This window comes from Lagopus muta, chromosome 3, assembly GCF_023343835.1.
Source record: "Lagopus muta isolate bLagMut1 chromosome 3, bLagMut1 primary, whole genome shotgun sequence".
Lineage (NCBI taxonomy): Eukaryota > Metazoa > Chordata > Aves > Galliformes > Phasianidae > Lagopus > Lagopus muta.
Window position 1 is genome coordinate 41,791,062 of NC_064435.1, and position 12,031 is coordinate 41,803,092.

The 12,031-nt window shown below is 41.7% G+C and overlaps 1 protein-coding gene across 2 annotated transcripts in view; it reads right to left on the bottom strand.

Annotated features, from left to right (window-relative positions):
- DTNA (dystrobrevin alpha) overlaps positions 1 to 12,031 on the bottom strand; it is a 210,664-nt gene that overhangs the window by 181,843 nt on the left and 16,790 nt on the right. Inside the window, exon 1 of one of the 2 annotated variants that reach the window (XM_048939458.1) lies at positions 4,258 to 4,261. The exons of the other annotated variant lie outside the window; for it this stretch is intronic. The gene's annotated coding sequence lies outside the window, so the exon portion shown is untranslated. Of the gene's footprint in view, positions 1 to 4,257; positions 4,262 to 12,031 lie in introns of those variants that run through there. 2 annotated transcript variants of the gene reach the window in all.

Sequence of the window (12,031 nt, forward strand, 5' to 3'; positions counted from 1 at the left end):
TCCTGCCATCTGCATCCCGAACCAATGGCACCCATGCACCCCTCGGGCTGGGGCTGTATCCTGCTGGGAGAGCAGGGACAGAAGGGGATGCTGCTGAGCCCGGGGGCTGCAAGCTGGGAGGGAGCATGCAGGGCGAGACAGCCTGGGAGAAGCTTGTCCTACTGCTCCCTCTGCTGTACCCATCCTGCAGAGAAATCCCAAATATCAGCCGGAGATGCCAGGATGACAGATGACAGCTTTCAGTGAGAAATCTGCACAGACCCAGGTGGACTCGAGGAAGGGGTGAAAGCACACTGATGAGGAAGGAAAGACCACCACACGCAGGAGATGGCGCGATGCACATCTTCCCATGGTCAGCACATTAAATCTCTTTTGCTCTGTACCTGCTAGGAGAGATGTTATCCTTCCACTTCTAGCACGGCGCGGGGAAAACGGGGAAACAACGCCTCTCCTTGAGCGCGGTCTTCCCACTTTATAACCTATATTTAGCTGATGATCTCATCCTACGAGGACGGGTGTCACGATCAGCTGCACGGCTCAGCCTGCAGAGAGGCGCATGAAGCTCCCCAGGCACAGTTGCTTACAGCAGCCAAATGACAAGTTATGCAATGCTGGCAGCAAATGCCTCACAGACCCTGGGCTCCTCGCAGTCATCAAACAGGAAAAAACACCCAACCTGCGAGTCATGTTACCGCCACATTTTACAAGATGAAGCACAGGCAAAAGAGGTGAAAGGGGAAAATGGGCTTACAGAAGGGCAAATAATGATTTGTGAATTATCAATTTGATTGTTGGTGAAAGAGAGACTTTTTTAACCCACCACCACCTGAACATTACTCCGGTCAAAAATCCCACCGTGCACACTATTTCTGAGGTCTGAGAAATCAGTAGCATTGAATACCACCTACTAAAGACATCTGCAGCTGCCATGAAAATCTTTCTTTGAATACAGTGAAAACTGGTACCCAAGAAAAATACACACTTTCAAAAGCTCAGACATTACAGTGTGCTTCTTGCATTCTTCAGAGCAATATTTCAGCTACCACAAACTTCCCTTTCAGCCCTGATTTATGGAAATTCAAACCAGAGCAGAGACTACCTCAGACAAGAAATCACTCTCAAAGGCTTTTCTCCGAGAAGGTGCAAACTCATCAGAATGGGAAGGAATGATTAGAAGAATCAGCACCTTCAGGAGAAGCATACATTTTCCATATGAAAAGAGACGATTAGAGGCTGCAAGTCCAAAAGGCTGGAGTGCAGCATTTAGGATGTGGTGACTTTGAACCTCCCATCATACGCTCATCTTAAACCGTGCAGAGAATTTCAGGAACTCTACACAACTTTTACTGAAAATAAAACCCTAAATCTTCCTAATACCAGTATGAGATTAAAAAAATTAATTAGTGAATTTTAGGAATTAACAGATTAACTGCATTTCCTTTTCCTCCATGACCTAAGTATGATTTTCTTTTATATTACAGAACATCTACCAGCTAATGAAAATATCAGAAACTGGATTTTATGATATAACATGGTGATAGAAGTAAATTACATTTAAATGTCAATGGGATCTATGGAACAGAGCAAATCCGAAGAAACTCATTCAATAATTTTAAAGTTGTGAATAATTAGCATTCACATATAAATGCACTCAGTCATGACCTATTTCTTCTCTAAATGCTTTAATTTTAGCTTTTGCAAAGCTATACAAGTCAAGCAGTACCACAGTAGCAGCAGAACCCATGCAACAGCAATATTGAGTCCTACTGAAAAATCCCACTTTGAAACGAGCTCCAGCAAAACAACAGGAAATGATGATCTGGGGCAGAATCCAGTCCATTCTTTCCAACTGTCCTACTGAAGATTTACATAAATACAAACAAATGCAAACAAATGCAGTTTAGTCTCAAGACAGACATAATTACGTGCCTGACTCGCACTTCCTCAGTTTCCATGAAAAAAGAAGTAATCTTGTCTACATTTATGGCTGGAATAGAATTGAACGCATAAACTAAACTAACAACTTCCAGAGAAAAAGGGATATATAGAAACATACTTTAGGCATAAATAATCCATCAGTAATTACAAACTATTTTAACATTGCTCTGTGAAGCATCATGACAAACAACCTGCAAACGTACAATGTGTATGCACAGAAGCTGAGCACAGGTCTGGACGTAATCTACTTGTTGTCACAAAACTGCTTTGAATAAACGCATTTATTATTACAGCACCTCCTCCCCTCTCTCTGAATTCATCTTGTCTATCCCCAAATAAAAGGAATTTTTTTTTTGCTGTGTTTGAAATAGCGCATGCTTTATCTAGGAAACTCAGACATTGCAGCGTAAATTATTTGCACTCCTTGCTACACCAAGTCTTGCTCCAGGACTTCGTGACTGAACACAGAATACCTGAGGGAAATCAAATTAACAGCAGCTGAAACAAGACTATTAAAGGCATGTTTTCCCCTATGTACAGTAGTTTGCTAATGGCATCAAGACCATCCACCAAGGATAAAGCAAGGACATTTCTCTGAGCCCTCACTGTATTTCCCATTACTGTCTATTTCTCTGAAGAAGCTGTGGACACAGTGATACTGATGGGCACTGGAGCTCCTTGAGTCTCAGTGTGAGCATGCAAATCTCCCTAGCACACATACTATGAATCATGGAATGCAATGGTTCAGGTTGGAAGGGACCTTAAAGATGATCACAAAACAAATCAAATTAGCCTTTGCTCAGGAATTGCTATGTTGTTTCTGGCTTTATAAGTGCAGCGAGGCAAGGAAATGGTGCACCAAAAGCCCATCTTCCCCACCCTCTCAGCCTGCTCATGTTCATGTTCTCAGGGGCTGGTGTCTAATTCCTCCAGCTCCTGCACTGGGTTTCAGATAAAACCTTTCAGCCTCCTGTGCACCCTGCCAGGGTTAGGTGCTCACCAAGGTGATGGCAGGCCAGCCCCACCACCACCAGCCAGGCTGTGGGCTTCAGTGGACTGTGAAAAATAGGCCAGCATGAAGACAGTGTGTATTTTGTCACAGGAACTGAAGCTCCCACTCATCCCTTCCCAGTGAGCTAAGTTACAAATTGGGCCTAAAAATACAAAGTACCCACCAGCCACATTCAGTAACTTTTAGTTCCAGTCTAGCCTAGAGCTTCTCATTTTTACCCTCAAGGACGTTTGTGGCACTTGGAAGCAGTTTTCCAACCCCCTCCTTCAGCGAATTTGTTTCCTTTGTTTACCTAGACGGCTGAGGCTGGCAGGGCCCGATGGACCCCAGGCCCAACTTCAGGCAGCCACTGAAGATCTCTGAGCAGCAGAGCCCACACACAGCCTCTGGGCAGCCTGTGCCAGCGCTCCGTCACCTACACAGTGCTCCTGGTGTTCTGAGGGAACATCCTGCGTTCCAGGTTGTGCCCACTGCCTCTTGTCTTGGCACCAGGCAACACTGGATGGAGTCTGACTCCATCTTCTTTGCACCCTTCTTGCAGGTATCTATAGAAACTGATGAGATCCTCCTAAGCCTCCCCTTCTCCTCCATGCTGAACAGATCCTCCTAAGTCTCCTCTTCTCCACGCTGAACAGCCCCAGCTCTCTCAGCCTCCTCACAAGAGAGGTGCTCCAGGCCCTTCATCATCTTCATGATCACTTGCTGTATTAACAGTGCGATGAACGACAAGACATCACCACTGCTTTCAGAAGAAGGCAAAGACAGCATCAAAATGTTTAGTATGATGAGGACTGCTTTGCAATTGGAAAAAAAACAATCTCAAATGCAGTTGTCGGGTGCCCATGACCCAGAAATGGCCACATGCAGCCCTGTGCTGCCGAAATAGTACCTAACAGTTAGGGCACTGTGGGCCCAGCACAAAGACATCAGCAGTGGGAGAAAAGCAGCACTCCTCAGCTCTGGTTGCTTAGAGCAACTAAAACTTCAAGCTAGTATCTGCCAGCACTGCTGCAGCTAACATACTGTAAATTGCTAAAGGAGTATTTTCATTTCGTTTAGGAAATGGGAAAAATAACTAGGTAAAAGAAGAAAAAAATGCAGCTCTCTTCAAAAGCCTCTTTAATCAACCCCAGAATCTGAAGCAACACTGAGCACAAAGATTTAAATTTGGCTTAATGAAAACTGAATAGACCAAAAAACAACAAAAAAGTATCTTTACAAAAGATACGGATTCTACCTCACCAGTAAATAATTAAAGCTCCTCTCTGTTCCCTTCCGCTGTCTATTTTAAGGCTTTTCATTACGTGGGATCAAAGTCAGCTCGAGTTGGAAAGAGTTAGAGACATCCATCACAGAGGCAGGGAGGCTGGGTGATCTCAGCCCTGGTGGCAGCAGCCCGGCGGTGCCACCTACTCGAGCTCCTGGAGGCACCGGCAATGTCAGGCACACAGCCTGAAACCCGAGGCGGGCTGCGGAAGCCCTCTTCACTCAAGCAAACCAAGTAAGTGACTGTAAAGCTGGCATAGGGACAGCACCGCCTACAGCCAGTTCAATAGGGAGGTTAAAACTGAAAGGCAAAGCTAAAAGAGATTAATGAAAAGTCTGTTCTACCTTTTTAAACCTGAAATGTAGTTTACCCTGTGGAGCTGTCTGCATTATATTATAATTGGGACCAAAAAGGACTATTAAAAATATTCATTAGATTGTTAATGAATTCCTGCATGTTCCCATTAGAAACTCATTTGTTTTAGAAAGAAAGGATATAATCCTTAATGAACCTTGCTTTCTTTAAGCAACAGAAGACAAATATTTATATTTCCTGACACTAGCAATGATTAAATGTCAGGGATTAAAAAGAAAATTCCCCTTCTGTCACATTACTTCATAGCTATCCGCTGGCCTGTTCCTGTAAACTGTCAGGAACAATGCACATGGTCAGATCCAACACAATGTTTGCTTAACTCTAAAGTTTAGAGAAGAGATTTCTGCATTAAAATCTCATTTCTGTTTAAGAAAAAAAAAAAAAAAAAAAGATGATAGCTCTGGAAGTGCACCACAAACCTTTGCTTTCTAAAGCATTTTTTCACTCTGCCAGTAGCCAGCAGCACTTGAAGATGAAGGCAGCAAGCATACATCAACTCCTCTTGCCTCAGTGTGTAAAAACACCTTGCCCAGTTCCTTTCTTGGAACTGCTTGACATGTTCCACACAAATGCCACTTCTGGTCTGGCACCATGGTTTTCGGCACTCACAATTCGGGGAGATTCAGGGGTCTGCCAGCAGATGAACACTGCCACTACACCATGCATGATACAAAAGAGAACTGCAAAATTGTTACAGATCAGAAAGATATCACTGTGAAAATTATGCAAGTCATTTCTCAGAGTCTACCAAGATGAAAACAACGAAATACTTCAGCACATCACTAGCTGGCAGAGCTACTTCAAACCCTAGACTAGGTCAGGACTGCAGAGCAGGACCTTTTCCCAGTGGGGAAATGCTCCCTGGGGATGTGCAGAGGCCCCAAACAGCAACATTCTCCTGTACAGCCTCATTAGTGTCTATGTGTGGGAACAGCTCCTTTAAGTATGTGATTCTCCAGTTTACTCTGAGGCGGTTGTTTAATCAAATTCATAAAATTACTTTCAGCTGGTAGCAGACAAATAAATAAACACACATTATTCAGGCCCAAGTGTTCCTCAAGTGAAAAAAAAAAAAAAACAATTAAAAAAAATCAGATTGGAAAGGTTTTGATGCTTTATGTGGGAGTTAGCTGCATACAAAATTGAACTGTATTTCTTGGTTCAGCTGAAGTAAGCTGTACTGACAAGAGCATGCTGAATTAGATCCGGTTGTAACCCGAGGTGAACCTGCAGGATAAACCTTACGTCACTTACGTCACTTACGTGGGGACAAATTCCCCACTTTGCTAAAAGAGGCCTGCTTTTCTGAATGCACTCAGCTTGGCAATTGGTGTTACTGTGCCACTGAGCTTCTCGCCCAGCAATTGTTTAAGAAAATTCAGGGCAAACCACAACCAATTTTTCCTTGACTATTTTCTACTTTAGATTGCAGACAAACATGCTTTTACAACTGCTGTTCTCAACTGGAATCCTTTCTCTACGAGTCCAGTGCTGTCAGTGCCCCATACCTTCACTTCTTACTGCTGGAAGGTCGCAAATCTGAATTCATCAAAGAGGCCCAAGGGTAAAGAGATGACATCAGAACATGACAGCTACATGCCACAGCTAGAAAGCTCAGCCCTGTACACTCTTACAGGCATTTATTGACTTTCTGCTGTTTTCTCTGAATTACTAAATTGGACCCAGAAAAAACCTTTCATGGCCAACATAAAGTTGCAAGGTCACTCTTTATAGGGCATATAAACAAAGTCAAATTTATATAAAAGTTTTGCATACCTAACTAGACCTACATTAGAAAACACAGCATACCAAAAAGGTGATGATAGTGTAAGCGGGATTTATGCTGAATGCAAGCATTAGCCCTGCCTGCCCTCTTGCAAGGTTACTTGTTACTGCTAGACTTCCATTTTGATTTGCAAAGCCAATTCCTGCTTACTTCCGCTGATACAATTCCAAAAGCAAGGGTCAACTCAACAAGCGTGTCTATTAAAATGCTTTAGAAAATGTATTTGCTCTGTACTAATATTTGTTTTCCATGCACAGTAGCTGCTTCCTACCTAGAATTTTCAAAGGCACTTAACTGGGATCTATCCCTTGGCAAGGGGTCTTATTTGTTAGGGTTTAATTTCTTACAGTTTTATGCATGGTCAGTTATATAAAACAACACTAATACCATTCCATGCATTTTGCACAGCCAACTTTATCAGGTAAAGTCTTAAGATTCTACTAAAATTTTAAAAGAATTACCTTTAAAAACCAGTTCTAGTTAACAAAAGGGACAGTACGACCATCCAGTGACAATAAGATCATATCCCAGGTAAGGAGCCTAGGCAGCTAAGCCATGGAAAAGACTCTTCAAATGCTGAACATTTGATTGCAGCTTTTGTAATATATGCACTGTCACCTTAGCGATGCCAATTAGAGGAAATACTGGGGACAAAACCCAAAAGACTGATTCACTTCTGACTTTCATTTTAGCCCATTGTACAGAATAAAATTGCACGCTGGCTCCTGAAAAGGAGCTAAAAAAGCGCATTAAGACTTGTTATCTCAGAAGAGAGTCTCTCTCCCCTTTATTACCCAACTTTTGCAAGTAATCTGGCAAAGACCGAACAAGTTAGGATGCCCACTTTTGCTAAACTGCACAATGAGTATGATTTTTTTTTATCCTGCCTCCTTCACATGGGTTTCCTGAGTATTTAGGAAGGAACACAGAACACACAGAAACCACAACAGATGTCATGTGGAGTTTTCTCATTAACGTCAGTGGTCTGACAATCCATCCACCTAAGATGCAAACGTTTCCAGGAAAAGCAGGAGACATTGAGCAAAGGGCACAGTCATATTTGCAACCTCATTCTCTGCACTGCAGGTACTTACTTTGTCCTACACAAAGCAGATGCCTTGTCTATGGAATGTATTCTATCAAATCGTATTCTATTTATGTTCTTGCCTACGTTTAATCTCAGTTAAAAACATTCCCTTTTCAAAATCACCGAGTTCTATTGAAGTGTTTTCTAGGGAAATACCGTCACTTACTGGGAAAAGAATTACAGATCTAGAATAAAACTGGCAAACTCTAAAACTTTCTGAATGGTGCTCACTTCCAGGGCTAAGACATCATGGCTGAGTCTTTGTTCAAAGCAGAAGAGAGCCCCGTGACCTGGAACTGTAGAGGAACTTCAGCAATAAGGGCACCAGCAGCTGGAACAAGGTCAGTACAAAGCAGACTTGCCCAGACCAGGAGGGAAGAAAAGCAAGACAGATGCTAGAAGCATGCAAGCCACCTGGAGGTTGTTTGTAGGATCTAAGATTTGAAAGGAAATTCATAATGGCAAATTTCAAAGCAGAAGGGGGAAAATAAGACTTGCTCAGTGCACTGTGGAGTAGGGGCAATTAAGTACACACATACAATGCTGTCAAGTTGCACCGTTTAAGTCAGATTATACACCTGCACTCAGAATCCAACTAAGGCAAACTTGATCTGTATTGAAAATAGATTTAAAGTCCAGACAAATGAGAACATCTGAAGATTTCTGACAGATCTTGTACTAAGCTACTGTCCTTTTCCTGAACTAATGAAGTTAACTTGAACAAAAGCAAAGCACAAAGGCATATTTTAAACCACTGCCTTGGCCCACATGATTGTGGTGATCAACGAACGCTCTTCAACCGCATCAGGACAGAAATAACATGGCAGCAGAAGCCATCACTGACTTTGTTAATGTCTGTGCTGATAAGGACTATGGGAGCTCACACGAGCACACCACAGCTGGGAAATTGTAAGTTCCCCATCTGCCTGATGTATTCTACGAATGCTGCAGATAAACATGGAAATTCGTGGCAAAATCAACATCCACAAAGGTTCTACATACTCTGCATGCTTCCACTCACACAGACCAGCCACTCTTTGCAAAAAGAGGCCTAAGAAATTAACTCTCAGTTGGCATGAAACTGTAAGCCATTGTTTGTAATCAGTCACTTCTGACACTGTTGCAGAAGTGTATTGCTTCAAAATGAACCAACTAACATTCACAATTTTATTGGCTTACTCCTAAATATAAACCAATTTTACCTGGAAGCCTGGAAGGGTTAATTTGTATCCTTTTACATGCGCGTATAGGAGGCTGAAAACAAACAGATGTTTGCAGGGTTCAAGGCTCATGATTCTAAGTGACATCACAGGAAAATGCAGAGAAGACAGAAGTTGGTGGAATGAAAAAGTTAATAAAAGAAAAATGAATATGAGGAAATGAGTATATTTTTGACAATATATCTATCATGCTTTGGAACATTTTCCCAAGGGAAGCAGTGGGATCCCTATTTCTTCAATAATTTAAAATTAGACTAGCATAAAAGCAGTAAATGTACAGCACAATATAGAATAATTCTATATAGGAAGGGCAATGAAGTAGATGACTAATAAGTCTTTCTTTCTAACAGCTATGATTCATGCAAGCGTGGCTGTGGCTTGACACTGAAGCTCCTATGCATGGATGGTAATGTAGACAGGCTCTCATATGGAAAAGGTTGGAGGAACCAACTTCCCATATGCAATAAAACATAAATATGCACGTATTAAAGAGTCTCCCTAAACTCCACAGAAATATCCTGTAAGGATGCTTTACTCACGACCCCCTCTCCCCAAAACAGTAACAGCAATACCTGTTTCATTACAGTGTGCACACTGGTGTTGTTGGGACAGAATGTCCTTAGCTAAGAGAATGTATTGGAACTAATTTATGAATTAAGCACTTTCTGCGTAACCAGAGATACAAATTTCTGGTCACAGATTCCACCGTGTTCTACTTGAGTTTAATTCATTCTCTGTGCAAAGGCATATTTAAGAAAAACATTTTATTTTTTGCATATGAGTTCAATAATTTTGGAGAGTAACTGAGAAAAAGAATTCTGCTAGATAGCAATGCACGGGAATCACAGTGGATGCAGTACAGGGTAAATCATAAACACTCATTTTTCCTTCTAATGGCAAAACACATACCAGAATCTAGTAATTAAATAATATTTTTTTCCTTCTCACGCTTCACAATAGCAGAAGAAAACTGAAATAACAAGAAAATCATTGCCAAGCCAAAGATGTTTACCCACTAAAGACTCGGGTGGAAATCCACCTCAGTGCCAACAGGGGTAGTAGTTTAGCCAGGTAGGTCTGAAATAATAACTTACCTTGATCCGAATCCCACCTAGCACTCTTATTTTATACTTTTTTAATTAACCCATACTATCACTGAAAGAGCAAGACAAATGAATAAATGCTATGGATTTATTTTGACACTAACAAAGAAAAATCATTAGAATTAGGACAGTACTACTGTGAAAATGTATTTATATTTCAAAAAATGCATTTTAATAACATTTCGAAATAAAATCCATTAGAGGACCTTCAAAGCATCTTAGTCAGTGGACACCAATTCATCATTCAGAATCTTCCAAGTCTCACAACACAGTGACTTCTGACTTACAGAAACTGGCCAAAGTGATCCCATACATTTCATCTAAGTAAAACAGAAAATCATAGCATAGGGAATTTAGGTTTTCTGTAACTACCCGTCTTGGGAGATGACCAGCCAGAGGACACTTCGTAACACTGTGCATAGCACAGCTTACAAAACTCTAAGCATTTACAACTGTCAGAAAATACTTCTTAATGAAAACTATATGAATTGTTCCCATTTTTGCAGTTTTTCAAAAATGTTTGCCTTCAAAACACACTCTCTGCTGACCTGATGGTGATCAAATGCAACGCATGATCCTGGGGTGCGGTGAAGTTGCAGCAGGATGGGGAAAAGGAGGTGAAGATACAGAGGTGGGATTATTAGAAGCTCTCGCATCAGCTGGGAAAGTCCTTGAAGGTCCACCTTCAGTTGAGATTATCAGGACAACCTTACCCATGCGAGATGCTGAATTCTTCCCATGAAGTCTAGATGTCCCATTACTTTTTTTTGCCAGAGCAGGACCTGTTGATATCTCAGCTCTCCCTCCTAGTGTGTCTGATGCACCCTGTGTAGTTACAGATGTCAGTATGGGCGTGCAACTTTTAAGCAATTGTATGATCAAAGCCTTTAGGCTGTGAACAGTCAGTGGCTTCTCTGCCATTAGCAGGTCACTGATTAACTGTGTTTTCCTTCATATCTGACAGAAGGCTAGACATATATCACTGACATTTTCCTGTTGTAACTTTTAAATCTGATTTAAAAGACAATCTATAGCAATTCAGTTTCAAGCATCTTTAATAAAGCGCAGCAGAAATGATTTGGTATTAGATTTTCACCTGAAGAGGCTTAGGAAAAGCTTTTCTCAAAGCCACTTTATGTGTCCCAGAAGAAGGTAGAAGCGTTTATCCCAGGCTCCGAGCCAGGCAGGATGACACACACAACACACACAGCATAATTTCCACTGAGTTTCACAGCACAGCTCTTTGCATAAGGTTAGTGCTGCCATAGACTGCTAGTGCTGCTCACAACTATCCATTCTTCAAGAGCATATTTCTACTATTCTCATCATTATAGTTAAGTATAGTTGAAACGATAACAATAACTATACATTCTTAAAAATGTCGTCAAGGAAAAAGCAGTTCAAAGGGAACTTAAAAAATAGTTCTAAAACATGTCAGGATAGCCTTTCAGTGTTATATATTGTGTTTTCAACTGCTAAGAATTTTACTAGCAAAGGCCAGACAGAACGTGATCTCCAATGTGTCTTACCCCCCTCCATTATATTTACAAATCTCATGCATATTTCAGTTTTGCTGCTGTACTCATTGATGCGAGCTCATCCCAGAGGAGCACAGGTAAATGCTGCCCTCATGGCAGGGTCTGAAAGATGAAATCCTCTTTGCCAAGAATGAAGGAGACTTGGAGGCAAGGGAGGAAATACAGAAATAATCAATCCCTTCATTAAGTCTCTCCATTAAGCCAGCCTTTAGCGTTTTCTGGAGCAACACTGGGTGTGCTCCAAACATGCGCCAGCCATGTGATGTGTCTCGTGTTTGTGAATAATGACAGACTGGCAATACTGATACAGGTCAAGTTTAGTACAAGCTCTTCCACACTGCTCTGCCCATGCACAGCAGCTCTCCCTGTTCCCTGACTCCTAATCCAGCCTCGGCAAAGCGTGCAAGTCACAGGAGCTTCCCTCTTTGTCAAATACTGAAGAATGTCATTCATCAGACAGGCTTTTTGTCCTGATGCAGGAGCTGAGGATAAAGGCAGAATGAAACCTAGCACATCAGTTCACTAAGCCTGTTTTCAACTCTTTCCTTGAATAGGTTTTCCAAACACACTTCTGTGATAATTCTCCGCATTTCTAACTATCCTATTCACAACACAACTCACAGGAAGAGTTAGCAACAATTTTCTCTTGCCTTCTAAAATATGATAATCGTTTTTGGAGTTTAGATGCCCTGTGGGTGTCCAACG